General features: G+C 39.8%; 1 protein-coding gene across 2 annotated transcripts in view; it reads left to right on the forward strand.

The window, feature by feature from the left end:
* LOC122556662 (pro-neuregulin-2, membrane-bound isoform-like) overlaps window positions 1–15,329 on the forward strand; it is a 693,482-nt gene that overhangs the window by 538,361 nt on the left and 139,792 nt on the right. The gene's annotated exons all lie outside the window — the stretch shown is intronic.

Below are 15,329 nucleotides of genomic sequence, written 5' to 3' on the forward strand. Positions count from 1 at the left end.
TGTTGTGCCACTGGGCGATTTGGTTGATTGGTGCGGGTGTCTCGGAGGTGTTCCCTAAAGCGCTCTGCTAGGAGGCGTCCAGTCTCCCCAATGTAGAGGAGACCGCATCGGGAGCAACGGATACAATAGATGATATTAGTGGATGTGCAGGTAAAACTTTGATGGATGTGGAAGGCTCCTTTAGGGCCTTGGATGGAGGTGATGGAGGAGGTGTGGGCACAGGTCTTACAGTTCCTGCGGTGGCAGGGGAAAGTGCCAGGATGGGAGGGTGGGTCGTAGGGGGGCGTGGACCTGACCAGGTAGTCACGGAGGGCTTTAACGGTCTTTGCGGAATAACTGACTGCACTTGGTGCTCCCAGGCAGATTCTCAGTCAACTCCTAATCAGGCCTGAGTCTACTTAGCTTCCAAGATAAGGCAGTTTTATATGGCTGGTTACTTTAAGCAAAGTTTTTAATTTTGAACACTTCAATTACTTTTGACTGTTTTATAATCTAGGCTAGAGGAGATGAAATGTTGCGTAAACAAGGAAAAGATATAAATGGAGTGACTGATTAACAGTAACTTTTTTTTCCAGGCCTGTTTGTGTTAGCAACATAAAGTAAAACACATTCTTAAAACCTTCTCCAGTCCTGCATTGCACTATGTTGTCTTTCACTCTAAGGATGTTTATAAGATAAGTGTTGCGAGCATGGAATCTTTCACATGGAAGTACAAATTGGGAACCTGTGTGCCAGCTTTGTATGATTTTCTGAATATTTATTGTTATGAACAGAGTGTTATGGGCCCAACTCTCTGAATTGGACTGCTAGCAGGTGACATTCCCTTCTATCTGTGTGGTTCTATAAAATAATCCCATTTATCCACTATTGAAGCTACTGTAAATTAAAAACCTTTGCCAATCATACTTGAGTTGAAATGTTAATGTTGTTTCTGTCTCCACAGACATTGCCAGACCTGCTGAGTTTCTTCAGCACTTCCTGTTTTTATTTCTGACTCCGGCATCCAAAATAGGTTGCTTTTGTTTTATTATTTGTACATAATTTGAGTGAATTCTTCATGGTGCAGTCCCATTGATGCTGATCTGTGACTGAATACATAGTTTTCTCTGTTGCTTATGGTTTAGTCTTCAAGATATTAGCTGCCTGTTGAAAATCATGTAAAAAGTGGACAGTTGAAACTGAAAGAACTGTTTTTAATGAAACAGCAGATGAATGATTATTAGTATCCATTTGAATCAGTTACAATCAATGTTACAATCGGGCAGCAAGTGAAGTTCCCCAAATGATTACCGATCTAGTCAGGATACCCAGAATTATCAAGCTCGTGAATGAGAGATGAATTGGCTCTCTTTCTTTATTTCTCCACCCCCTCAATTGGTCATTTATAAAGAATACCTTCCCTTGACAATATGTCTTTCTCAGGCCAAATGAATGTATGCTTTAAAAGCTGCTGATTTCAATTAGGTGTTCTTCAATTAATAGAGTCAGCTTATCAGTTACTAAATGTGAGAAGGAATAGTACATAATGCAGATTAGAAATGAGAGTAAATTCTAAAAAAAAAGTTAAAAGAAGTATGAATCAGTCACTAGGGAACATTCATGAAGAGTTAAGTTGAAGCTGTTGCATTGGTTACTATTGATAGCATTGAAGTTGGTAGCTGAACAGTCAATCTTGAGATTTTTTTGCAGATCGATTGAAATTCTTTTGTACCATTTCCATTTGACAGTGATTGGCTGGCAGCACTCAGAATATTTTCTCTTTCTCTACTTGTGTTGCAGGGGTGTGTAGTGGCTGCTCTCAAAACCGTGACTCCCAGCGCTCAAGTCCAAATGCTAGGGCATCTGACTATTAACACACACAGATCAGGATTGAAAATCACTTTTAAACCATTCTTCTGTATTCCTGAAAGGGTAAAATGCAAATATGTCTCTTGCCCAGACTGCTGTCTTTTTTTTAAACAATGTGTTCACATCTTGGGATTACAGTTCAGTTTTGTAATGATTGTGGGCCTCATTAACTTTGAGGTTCTTGGTTGGGGTTGTTAACTTGGACCAATCAGGAAAGCATTATCTGACCAATTGGCTTGGTAAAAACAATTGGCTGGCCACAGCCACTGTACTGTGCACTAATAAATAAAGGACGACTTGGTGATGGGAACTGGCCTCTGTGGAGCTATTTCAGTGGTGATGAGAGTGGGATTAATGACATAACCATACAGGTGCACCTATAAAAAATAATCTAACCAGGATATTAGAATCTCCTCAGTTGAGGACTGACTCTGAGCTGGTTGGCCACAGCCAGTGTACTGTACCTTAGAAAATAAAGGGTGGCTGAGCAACAGGACACTGGTCTCCATGCAGTTACTTCAGTAGCGATGGGAAAAGAACAAGGTGTGCCTGAGGAACATTTGCTTGCACCTGTCATTATGGAGTTAAGCATTTCTGGCATCATGCCTCTATTGGGAAGCTTGACTCAATTGACCCTGCTGTCGAAGACTGGGCCCAATATGCTGAGCGAATGCAATATTTTTTCTGCACAAATGTCATCGGGGCAGATGAAAAACAATAAGTAATTCTTATGACTGTGTGTGGACTGCAGCATTTTTGGTTATAAGGAGCTTAACTTTCCCAGAGACACCAGACACTAAACCTTTGCAGGAGTTGACAAAGTTGGTGAGGGATTATTACAACCCTAAACCTTCTCTAATCCTGAGATGCTGTCGGTTTTATTTGGCTGTTAGAAAACTGGGGGAGTCGATATTGGGATTTTTAACGAGATTACAACAACTGGCAGAGGTATGTGATTTGGGTTAACCCTATATGAGATGCTGAGAAGATGGTATATTATTATGGGAAGCGTTGGATAATTATCCTGAGTAAAGGTTGCCGCCAGATACTGGCTGAACTCTACGAGGGTCTTCCACGGGTTTCCAAGATGAAAATGCTATCAAGTATCTATGACTGGTGGCTGGAGTCAGATGCTGACATAGCTGCATTGGTGGGACAGTGCCCAGAGTGCCAACAAGGACAAAGATTGCCATCAGCAGCACTCTCATATTCTTGGGAATGTCCAGGTAAACCTTGGATTCGGTTACACATCGACTATGCTGGTTCTTTCATGGGCTCAATGTTCCTGGTCATTGTGGAGGCCCATTCAAAGGGGTTGGATGTGCTTAGAGTACATTTGCCAAACTCAGGGATGACTTTTGAAAATCTATGAACATCACTCACAATACACGGACTCCTGGAAGTACTGGTCGCGGACAATGGGCATCTTTTGCCAGCAGGTAATTTGACTATATCCTAAAGTCCTTACGTGCCGAATGGAACTGGACAGCTCCATCGTCCAATGGCCTTCTGGAAAGAGCTGTCCAATGTTGAAGGTAGGCTTAAAGAAGCAGCCTACAGCATGAATTGAGATCAAACTGTTCTGGTTCCTGTTCAACTATATGACTACCTCACACACAACAACAGAGATAGTTCCACCAGAGTTGCTGATGGGGAGAAGACTCCGCACTAGGTTAAATCTGATATTCCTGGAACTGGGGGGAAGAGTGAAACAGCAGTAGGAGCACCAATGCTAGCCACATGCTGCTTCTGTGCGAGAGAGACAATTTAATTCAGGGATGAATTTGGTGCCAGAACCTTGGAAATGGTCCTGTATGGGTACAAGGTTAGGTTGATGCAAGACCAGGTCCTGTCACTTACAAAGTTTGAGTAGGTGATAGAGTCTTGAACAAACACAGGGATCACCTGAAAGCTGTTACCCCTCAGAACAGCCCAAAAACTGCTGAAACCACAGGTTCTCTCCCTCCATCTAATATCGAGGAGACCTCAGAGTCTGAAATGGATGCAGCCTCAATACCACTGCTGGAGGAAGAGCAGGGGACTCTTCTGAGATGTTCTAGATGCAAGAGATGGGCCACAATTTGGTACACATCACCTGTGTCTGAATCCGAGTCGGAGGAACCAGATCAGGGGCAAAAGCATCACAAGAGAAGCTACAAGTGAAAGACCAGGCCTACATCCCAGGACTTGGAGGTGGGGGGTGGGGGGGTAGTGGTATGTAGTGATTAGAACAAGGTGGACTATGTTATCTATGAGGTACCTGATTGGCCCAGGTTAACAACCCCAATCAGGAAAGCCGTGGCTGACCATGATAACCAGGAGATTAGAATTTCCTCTGTTGCGGACTGACTCTGAGCTGACTGGTCACAGCCAGTGTACTGCACACTAAGTAAATGAAGGGTGACTTGGTGAAAGGACACTACCCTCTGTGCAGTTATTTCAAATAGATTGTGCATTTCTTCCTCTGTTTTTTTTGACTCCTGTAAATTTGACATTCAAACTCTCTCTCTCTCTCTCTCTCTGGACAGCCATTCGTTTTATAAAAACATTCATTTGTTAGGCTATAGAATGGAATAGATTTTATTGTCACGTGCACTCATTCGAATTTGTAACATCATCACTTTGGCCCCATCTTAGATACAGGGTACCGAGGTACTGATACTTAAAGTGTTTGTTATAGAATTGAAAGAGAAAAAGAAACGTCTAGCATAGGAATACAACATTTTAAAAAGTACTCAAATTACTCAAAGTGCAGAATAAGAATAAAAAGTATCTTTTTAAAAGGTACTCAAATTATAGACCTTTTCACTCAGCCCATGCCTGTTGGACTCTGCTTCCCACTCTGGATTCCGGCCTGGTACTCTCCTCCACGACCTGGCCAGCCTTCTTGCTCCAGACTCCAGGACTCTCCTCCACGACCCGGCCAGCCTTCCCACTCCAGATCCCAGGACTCTCCTCCATGACCCGGCTAGCCTTCCTGCTCCGGGCTCCGGCCTGTAACTCTTCTCCGGGACTCAGACAGCCTCCAGCTCGAAGCACCAGGGCTCACTCCCAGGACTTGTCTCCAGGACCTGTCTGACATGCTGACCTGGGCTCGGCTTGCCTCCGCTCCAATGCTGGCATGGTCTCCGACCCATTTCCCCCACCGGCTGGACTCAAACTCTCCTCTCTTCTTTCTAGGTAAGTTTTTAAGAAGTTAAAAGTTGGGGGAGGGGGTGTGTGGAGAGGGAAGGGGAATGAAAAATGGCAGAGAAAATAAAGAGAAAGAAGGAGGAACTGGTGAAGTGGAGGAGCTCCAGTTAGAACATCCTACCTTTGGAACAATAAGCAATCCCCTTTCTGAAAATACATATTGGAATTTAACACTGAACATCTTAACAAGGTTTGAGAAGATTTGTGGCTCAGGTTTAGGTTCTGGATGTAGGTTTGCACATTGAGCTGAAAGAAACATTTTCAGACATTTCATCACCATACTAGGTAAAATCATTGGTGAGTCTCTGGATGAAGCACTGGAGGTATGGCCTGCTTTCTGTTTGTGTTTAAGTTTCCTTGGGTCGGTGATGCCATTTCCTGTGATGTCATTTCCTGTTATTTTTCTCAGGGTGGTAAATGGGATCCAAGTCAGTATGTTTATTGTTAGACTTCCAGTTGGAATGTCACGCTTCTAGGAATTCTCGTGTGTGTGTGTGTCTCTCTGTTTGGCTTGTCCTAGGATGAATATGTTGTCCCCGTTGAAGTGGTTTCCTTCCTCATTGGTATGTAAGGATACTAGTGTAGGAGGGTCATGTCTTTTTGTGGCTAGTTGTTGTTCATGTATCCTAGTGGCTAGTTTTCTGCCTGTTTGCCCAATGTAGTGTTTGTTACAGTTCTTGCAAGATATTCTATAAATGACATTAGTTTTGTTTGTTGTCTGTGTAGGGTCTTTCAAGTTCATTAGCTGCTGTTTTAGTGTGTTGGTGGATTTATGGGCTACCATGATCCCAAGAGGTCTGAGTAGTCTGGCAGTCATTTCCGAGATGTCCTTGATGTAGGGGAGAGTGGCTAGGGTTTGTGGACGTGTTTCGTCTGCTTGTTTGGATTTGTTGCTGAGAAATTGGCAGAAGGTGTTCATTAGATACCCGTTCTTTTTGAATACACTGTTTTTAGGTGATTTTCCTCTGCTCTTCATAATTCCTCTGTGCTGCAGTGTGTGGTGGCTCATTGAAATAATATCCTAATGCAGTTTCGTTTGTGGATGTTGGGATGATTGCTTCTGTAGCTCAATACAGACCAAATATTGACCATCACAAACTCAAGCAAGTAGACAAAACATGTCCAGAAACACTAGCCACTTTTCCCTACATTAAAGACATCTTGGGAATTACTGTCAGACTACTTAGACTTCAATGCACCGTGGAAGCATCCATCTTAGGACAAGCCAAACAGAGACATGGACGAGAATTCCTAGAAATGGGGCATTCCAATTGGAACTCTATAAACAAACACATTGACTTGGATCCCATTACCACCCTCTGAGAAAAAGACCAAGAAATGACATCACCACAGGAAGTGATGTCACCATGGGAAATGACATCACCAACCCCAAGGACACCCAAACATGTAAATAGAAAGTGGGCCATGCCACCAGTACTTCATCCGGAGGCTCACTGATGATGTTACCTAGTATGGTGATGAAATGTCTGAAAAGGAACCTTCCAGCTCAGCAAGCAAACCTATATCCAGACACTAAATATATTTGTAGGTGATCTGGGGTTGTAATGCTGGTTATGACACTAATAGTGCCAGAAAGTACATTCCTTGTGTTCTAACAGTTTTACTCCAATGTTAGCATATTTAAATGAAGTATTATACAAAAAGCCTGGCTTTATTCCACTTTTTCTTTCTTTGAAGGACAATGTATTCAGTATGTCAGAGGTATTGCGATGTAATTATGTTTTAATGTGCTGTTGTATAGATTCTTGCAAGATCCAGAGCTAGAACCCTTTAGCAAGAAAAAGAATTGTGACTTTGATTATACCACTTGTAATGATATAGATTTAATTGTGGTTTTGCACTTGGGTTGCCTAATTAATATTATAGACACAGTTTGAACAACCAAGGTGTTGGGTAGAAACAAAACTCTGTAAAGTGGCAATTTCACTCCAAGTGTTTACATGACTAATCTGTGAAGATAGCAACAAATTCAGTTTATTCTGCACCAAATGTATTTGATTTAGATTGGACGAGTGATTTTGTCTTACTGTGATATGAAGCCTTTGCACATTTTTATCTTCTCCACTGTTATGTAAAGTAATTATTTGTATGGTAGTTATGTACTGCTCCGGACTCCGCATAGCCATACATGATGTTGTGAGAATTACTTAAAAACACTTTAAATGAAGCTTATGGATGAACAATGTGACAAAACCGTCCACCTGCCAGAAGACTCGCTATGCTATTTGTCATTATTTTATTGACTCCAGAGAATTGAGAACTTTACGCCCAGAACTTCTCAGCAAGTTTGAAATCCAAGCTTATTCTGTTTTATGTTGTCATAAACTATTTAATTCATACAGAAAAAAACCGAATGTTCAAAAGAGGTGATTTGGAATGGCCTGTGCAAACTGACAAAAATCTTTGATTTTTGTTGGACGGGTACATTGCAATTTAAAACCAGATTTTTAAAAATTCGAGCACATGCTTTGACACTCACTGCACCTTATTTAAAATTTGGAAAATCAGCAATATTTGCAGCAAGTTAGTGAGAGTAAGACACACAGGAATGATCAGCAGCTATGGCATTGTTACTCAAAATCAGATCGTGACTGAATAATGCCAAGATTATCAAGATTTTAGAATCTTTAGAGTCTTTATTATGTAGATTTGATTATTTGCCGAGAAATGCTTAACCAGAAAAAGCATAATCAAACTTGAGGCTAAGACGTTACATGTGGAAAAATTGCATGTTGCCAAGCAATTCATCTTGTTTTTGTTTCTATTACGGCATATCAAATTTGAATGCTTTGGCCTAACAGTGAATGACATTTGTAACTGCAACTGGACTTGGCATTTGCAGTTCATAAACAAATCACTCGATATGTGTTTATATTTTCAAGTGCTGACATAAAAATGTTCCAAAAATGGCTTGGTGGATGGGCACACTGCAGAGATGAGTGATATTTTAAAATTAGATCTGTCAACAGTGTAGGTAACAACTAGCTTTTTTAAAGTAAAAGTTTGAAATATTCCTCAACATTGATATGATCTGTTTGATGTATGTACATAAACCTAACCTGTGTAGAACATGTTTCAAACTACTTGGCAATGTGCTTTGTTTTCTTGAATTCACCATAGTCCCTTCTTGTAGCGCTAGTAAACAGTTTCAGTGGCATCTTAGACGTGATAACAGTTTTCTTTGTATCTATAGATCATTACAAGAGTTTCAGGGTTTTTTTTACAATAAAGATGATGTTTCAGTCAAAAGCCATTGCAAGAACTGCACTTTTCAGAGTGTGAGAACTTGCTGAAACCTATTATCAAGTTTCTGTTGCCACCTACATGGAGCATTAGTATCTATGCACAGTTTAATTGAAACTCTTTGTGATTGGGCAACATGCAACAGTGGGAGAAGTTAATAAGCAGCTTGAAAGCACACATACATCCACTCACATGTCCTTGCTTGCTTTTTAAGGGTGGAAGCATTTTTTTCATGGAAGGCTAAGTCTTTGATTCTAACTTGCCGGTGGATGTCTTGTTATGAATGTGAAAGTTTCTGTGCTGATAAAATATTGTTTACTGATACTGACCTTATTTTGTGCAATGTAAATCTGATTATTTTGGATTACCTTTTAATTATGAATGTAGAAATGTATCTGTTGACATTGACCAGAAACGTGTGATTTTTTATACTGTACATATCTTTTCTGCATGCAGCTGGATTCTCTCACCAAACTCAGTGCTAAGATAACTAGTTTAGGCATGAGTCTGAGCCATTTGTAATCCTATAATAGGAAAAGAAGTGTGTGATTTGGGGGTTTACTCAGTCACGAAAGCAAGTGCCAGCCCATTCATGATTCTAAAAATGGTTTAAGGTTTGTTTGATTATTGAGAAATTCTCTAAACACATCCTACTGAGAAAGCTTATTTGTATAAATCCAACTTCAGTGCAATTATCAAAATCTTCCATTTGTCCAGCCATTTAACTTAAAGTTTTAATGGAATGTTTAGTTGATGACAAACAACCTTTCTTATTTTCATCTTACTTTATCAATGTGACGTGAATATTATGTGATTCTGTTAACAAGTTAAAGAAATAAATGTAGTATTCATATGACTGCTTTACAATCAATGTTTTGGCATGAATAATTGATCTAGTTGAATAATAGAATCCCTACAATGTAGACAGAGGCCATTTGACCCATCAAATCTGCATGACCCTCCAAAGAGCAATCCACCCAGTCACAAAGGGTTAAGAATCTCATTAATTTTTGTTGATGTGCCCAAAAAGGGAATAGGCATGTGGTTCTGTGGCTTTTCTATGCTCGTATTAACATTCCACGCAAACATATACAACCACCTATGCACCTGCATTCAGTAAGAATTTTTTTTCACAAAACTGTAATTTAATGAGTGTTCTTTAATTGTGTTCAGAGGAGGTTGCAGTACTGTCTTTGCTTAGGAGAAAGTTTAATGCAAATGTCGTTTCCACCCATATTTTAAGTAAGTTACTTGCATTGAGCTTTTTTAAAAATCTCAAATTATCAAAACTGTTCAAAAGTGAATCACATAAATGCCACTGGTATTTAATAAGTCCTCCTAATCCACTTCCATTATCCATGAAGTTCTTTTCTGCAATTAGAGTTTTGTTCGGTCATGCTGCATGTTTACTTAATGCTGTGTGTTGAAAATTTGTGACTCCGTATTTAACAATGAATAGTTAGATCAAGATTTCCCAATACATCTATATTATTGCTACATAAAATGTATAATATAGAAATGGACTGTTTGACCCAACTGACCTGTACCATAATTTACGCTTTACACAAGCCCTCTCCTTCCCTTCTTCACTTGACCCGATCAGCAAAATATTCTTCACAAATACTTGCCTTTGGTCTGTTGGTTAAATCAGTTTTCTCCAGAACCTACTCCAGATAACAAGTAGCTTAAATTGAATGAATGGGTTAAGCAGCATTATTTGCTTTGTATTTGAATAAAATAATTCCTTCAAACAAAGGCTTCTTCAGATCTGAAAAGCATACAGCTACAGCTTTGTATGAAGTCCTGTAATAAAGTGTTGGACAGTATTTGTTTGGTTTGACCATAAAGAACTAAATTGTGGTGAGTTCAATCACTTTGTAAATTTGCCTCTTCAAGTGAACAGTAATTTAGATTTAAATTTCAAATTTCCTTATTATTGATATAACGCTGCAATGATCCAATACCTTAAAAGCGCTCTCGAGAAAATCCTATAAGAATGAATAATGCCACAGATAGGACTCCACTACAATCTAAAAATAATAACTGAATCTTTCTTATGAGTACCAGTTTACAGCAGTGAAAGAATATCATATATTGCTATTTTTCTACATTTGTTTCTCTTAAGAATATGACCAATTGTTTTTCTGTTAACTGGACTCCACCAAATGTCCTCAAGTCTCCACTTTCAAACCACGGGATAGGGTTTTGGGGCAGGACACTGATGCCAGGGTCACAATCCCAGCAGTGATTGTCCCCTAGTGAGCAGAAGATGACCTCCTTAATGAGAATTGATGTGCTTTAGACAAAGCAGCCAATCAGTCAGGGAATGTCTGAAAGCCTGTATGGAACACAGGCCAACTGGTTTTATGCAAGGATTAATGTCTCCACACAGCTGACCAACTCCTCTAAACCTTCAACAATTGTTTAGTACTTAGTTAGCTACTCAACAGTTGCAGGTAGTTGGCTCCAGCACCCCACCACTCCCCAAATTCCAGTCTAACGTCTGTGGTGCAGAATTTCATGACTGACCATTTCCATTCTAATCTCAGTTAGAGACCAACATCCTGTCCCTTGAGTAGATGAGGAAGCAGAAACATTACTGTTTTAACATTCAGTATAAGAGCTAATATACTATACCTTTAATGCCCATCTGATGACACATTTACAAATGGAGGGGGGGGGCTATAAAATTTCATGGGCAGCATGTCTACCACCTATAACGTGCCCTATAGGCATACGGCGGGGGGTGCTGACCCAGGTTGACCTACACTCCTGAGTCTGTTTATCCTGGCTCCCATCCTCTCACCCCTCACCGGTGTCTCCTTGCCTAGTCACGGTGCAAGATCCTACTCACATATTTTTCACTCTAACTCTGGCTTCTTGGTAGTGGGGTCTGCTGTAATCCCAGTGATGACCACTTTTTTCTGGAGATCATTATCCCCTCTTATCAGCATGAAATACATTCAAGCTTAAATCTGACCACGTTGTGTTGTTCTCAGTGCATAAATATTGACCCTTCTATTGTCATTTTCTTTCTGCATCATTTGTCAGCTTATACAGCGTTTAGAAACTCCACACCAATTCTTTTTGGGGGTGTCCTGTAACTGTGCAGTGATTGAAAATAATAAAATGTCGCATTGCTTTGTGTTTGTGTTAATAGTTTCTCAGGCTAATACAATTTAACCAAACTGGTTAAAACTGCTTTCAAAAGTATGTATCATGAACATTAGTATGATTTTCTGCTTGGTATAATGTGCACTAAGTGAATTAATCAATTTTGGCAAAATGAAGGTAAAAAAGTTTTTCCATTCCTCTCTGAATAATGTTTTGGAACAGTTTTTTCTGTACCTGAACAAAAAAAATCCTCTAATTTACAAACAATCAAAATATGCAGTCAATAAATTACTGGGAAGAAAACGACTCATTTAGTTAATAGCTGCAAGATGGGAAACCCCCTTCCAGTCAGTCTCAAACAAACGTCATCAGTAGTAGGAGGTACTGTAGTGGGTGCTGAATAAACATAAGAGACGAGGAAGTGAAGGAACTCTTCATATGGTAAAGTCTGTTGCGTCTGTGAGGATTAGTTTCTAACAGCACAGAATGTCTGAAAACAAAAAAAAGGAAAGAGGAAAAAAGAAAGGTGACAAACGTGGTAAAGGCAAGGGGAATAGAAAAGGTAATATTGACTTTGAACAATTTTTTTTAATTTAGTGAAGCAATGAACATAAATTAATGCTATTCTTCTGACATTTTATGTTGTATCCTTGTGCAAAAAGGGACAAGTTACTGCAAATCAGTGTAATTTCTTTGGTTATGATTTGGGTGAGTTTGAACACATAATTAAATGGGTTATTTTGACTTTTAAATGCAAACCTTGCATCATAAATTCTGTACTTTAAAGAATATTTAGAAGTAGCTATTTTCGAAATTAAATTTCAAAATAAATGCAGGTATATATTATTTAATTTCCACAAATGCTTCTTGAGTTGTGGGCAGACTTCCCTGTTTAAGAGTAATCTGTAATGTCCATGCTCCACCGTACTACTTGGAAAGACAGTCTGGCTCAAGTGTATGGATTTATTTTGTGCAGTGTGTTAAATCACGATGCCATCTCTAGTACAAGCCACATTCTTTCATGTGGAAGCTCCTTCAATGTGAACATGCCACATCTTCTAACTTTTACACTCAAATTAAATTCTTCTGCTATTATAGCCACAACATGAATAATGTAACCTGTAATCTTTGATTTGCAGTAAATCTGAGTAGTAGTTTTCTTGGAAGAGTTTTCAGAGTATTTAAAGGAATGGATTTCGTGTTGCATTTTTCAATCTGCTAGGGCTGCAACACATCAAGTTAAAGATCATGCTGTATGTCTCTTGACAGTCTCTTGGTAGTTGTTTATTAACTTCTGGTTAAAGTTGTTTCGGTACAGTTTCTCAAATTAGTTTTAAGTTATATGCTTTAACAAAGGTTTTTCATCCTGCTTGATATGTCAAGGTGGTTCAGTACTTTTGCTATGAAATCACTGCTTAAGAGCAATGAATCTTCTTACCCCTGCATTGATGTCAAAACTAGTAAATCCCTGTCTGCATTTCTTTAATTTGATATAGAACACTTGCAGTGACGAAATGCAGATTGGTAAAACATTGAGCTGAGGAGCTAAAATTGTCTTCATGGTCAGGTCATGTGCCAAGTATTACCAAAGGGTAGATGTGTAACCTCTTCCCGGCCTTAAATCAAGGTTGCTGTCAAACTTGTTGCAAGGCAGTAAATGGAAGCAGCTCAGTTCTGCTTGGCTGAAATTGGCAACTCCTTATGAATGGCAGCCTCTGACATCCAGCGGTACTTAACATTGGACTTCATTGGGGTGTGAAACTGTACAGCCTCGTAAACTGTAACTTCAATAGGCATTAGGTAGCTGAAAGGTCAGTCACTTTATTTATCTAATTGCAGCATCTTGTGATGAAACTTGTAAACCAGAAAAAACAATCAAAACTGATTTCTTGAACACAGGACTTGATTGCTGCAGCAACAGATATTCACATACACTCCAACACATTATCATTTCATGCTATTGAAACAGAATCTGATCCCACCACTCATCACAACATTTCCGTTTTTGATTCAGTCACTGCCAAGTTTGTAGACAAGTTCTATCCTTAATTTCCATGAGAGGCTGCAGATATATCACTGTATGGGGAACAGTAATAAAATTGCAACGCAGTTTGCCTGGTTTATGTTCCTCGGTAAGACACAACATACTGAGCTTTGTCAACTCTTATTCCACAGTGTAGAAGTTTTTAGGCATGGGAAGGTTGATTCACAATATTTCTGCTTCAAAAACCAGCAATAACAGCAAAATTTCCAAATACCAGATATCTATGTCCACAGGCAGTTCAAAATACAACAAGGCAATTACATTACAAATACTTAAGACAAGTCACTGCTCTTAAGGGTTGTAAACTAGGAGAAGCACATTAGACAGTAATTGACTGGCACAATGTTCAATTTTATAGGGGATTTTTTGGTTGATTTTTCAAAATAATGGTAGTAAGTCATCGAAATATAATACAGTAAATAGAGGCATATTTATATTTGTACATATGTGGCACAGTTTTCTCCTCATTCATAGGATGTGAGCATTACTATCTAGGCTAACCCATATTGCCCACCCATAATTACTCTGGAGAAGGTCGTCTCATGCTGCGTTTTGAGCTTAGGCTATTGGGACACCAACGGTGCTATTACAGTGTCCCTGAGGCTTGTGATAGTGCATAAACATGCTCACGTTCAATTCCATCCTGGCCACTCAGCTCCTGGTCTCATTACAAGGGTGGTCCAAAAATGGACAAAAGAGCTGAATTCCAGTGGCTACTCTTGACATCAAGGTAGAACTTGACCAAATAGCACGACATGGAGTCTACGTCAAGCCAGGGTCAATGGGAATTAAAACTCTCTTCTGGTTGGAGTCATGCTTAGCACAGAAAAAAGGTCAATAATTTCAATCCCAGCACACCAGTGTAGCAATTCATTTGAGTAATGCCTTCGGCCCAACTTTCTTCAGCTGCCTCATCACTGACTTTCTTTCAATCATAGGGTCAGAAATGGGAATATTGATTGCATAATCAATCAATGTTAAATAACAACATTAACAACTCATCAGATACTAAAGCAGATTTGGTCCAAATGCAGCAAATTGTGACAACCACCTGATGAAGGAGCAGTCCTCCAAAAGCTAGTGCTTCCAATTAAACCTGTTGGACTGTAACTTGTGTTGTGTGCTTTTTAACTGAGTTAATAAAAGCAGCAAGTAATATTCTCGCCACATACAAGTGCAAGGCAAGGCTATCTCAAATAAAACTATTTCTCGTTGACATCAATGGCATTGCCATTGCTGAATTCCCCCACTGGGATTACTAAACCGAACTAGCCATATAGATAATGGAACCATAAGGAGACGGTCAGAGGTTAGCTGAACTGCGGTGAGCAATTCGCTTCCCGTCTCCCTTGTGACTACCCACAATCTACAAGACTCAAATCAGGAGTATGATGGAATATTTTCCAATTGCTCAAACTACGCCCTAGGCTCAACACAAAGCAGGGTGAAGCAGCCTGCCTGACTAGCACCCAATCCACTATCTTCAACCTTTACTACTTTCACCACCAATGTATTGTGGCAGCCGTGTGCACCATCCGCAAGTTGCAGTGCAGCAACTCACCAAGGCCCCTGCAACAGGACTTTCCAAAACAATGACTTCTAGTATTGAGAAGAAAAAGGGAGCAGAGACATGGGAACACCACCACCTGCAAGTTTCTCTTCAGGCCCTGCACCATCCAGCCTTGGATGGTACACCCAAGAAATGCAGCATTTCAAGAAGGTAGCTCATTGCCACCTTCTTTAGGGCAATTAGAGTTGGGCAATAAATGCTAGCCTAGCCAGTGACCTTCACATCCCATGAACAAATAAAAAAAAAGATCAAGGGCAAATGCTGCTGTTGGTATAATTGCCTTCACTATCTTGTCAA

Source organism: Chiloscyllium plagiosum, chromosome 14 (genome assembly GCF_004010195.1).
Source record: "Chiloscyllium plagiosum isolate BGI_BamShark_2017 chromosome 14, ASM401019v2, whole genome shotgun sequence".
In the NCBI taxonomy this organism is placed as follows: Eukaryota; Metazoa; Chordata; class Chondrichthyes; order Orectolobiformes; family Hemiscylliidae; genus Chiloscyllium; species Chiloscyllium plagiosum.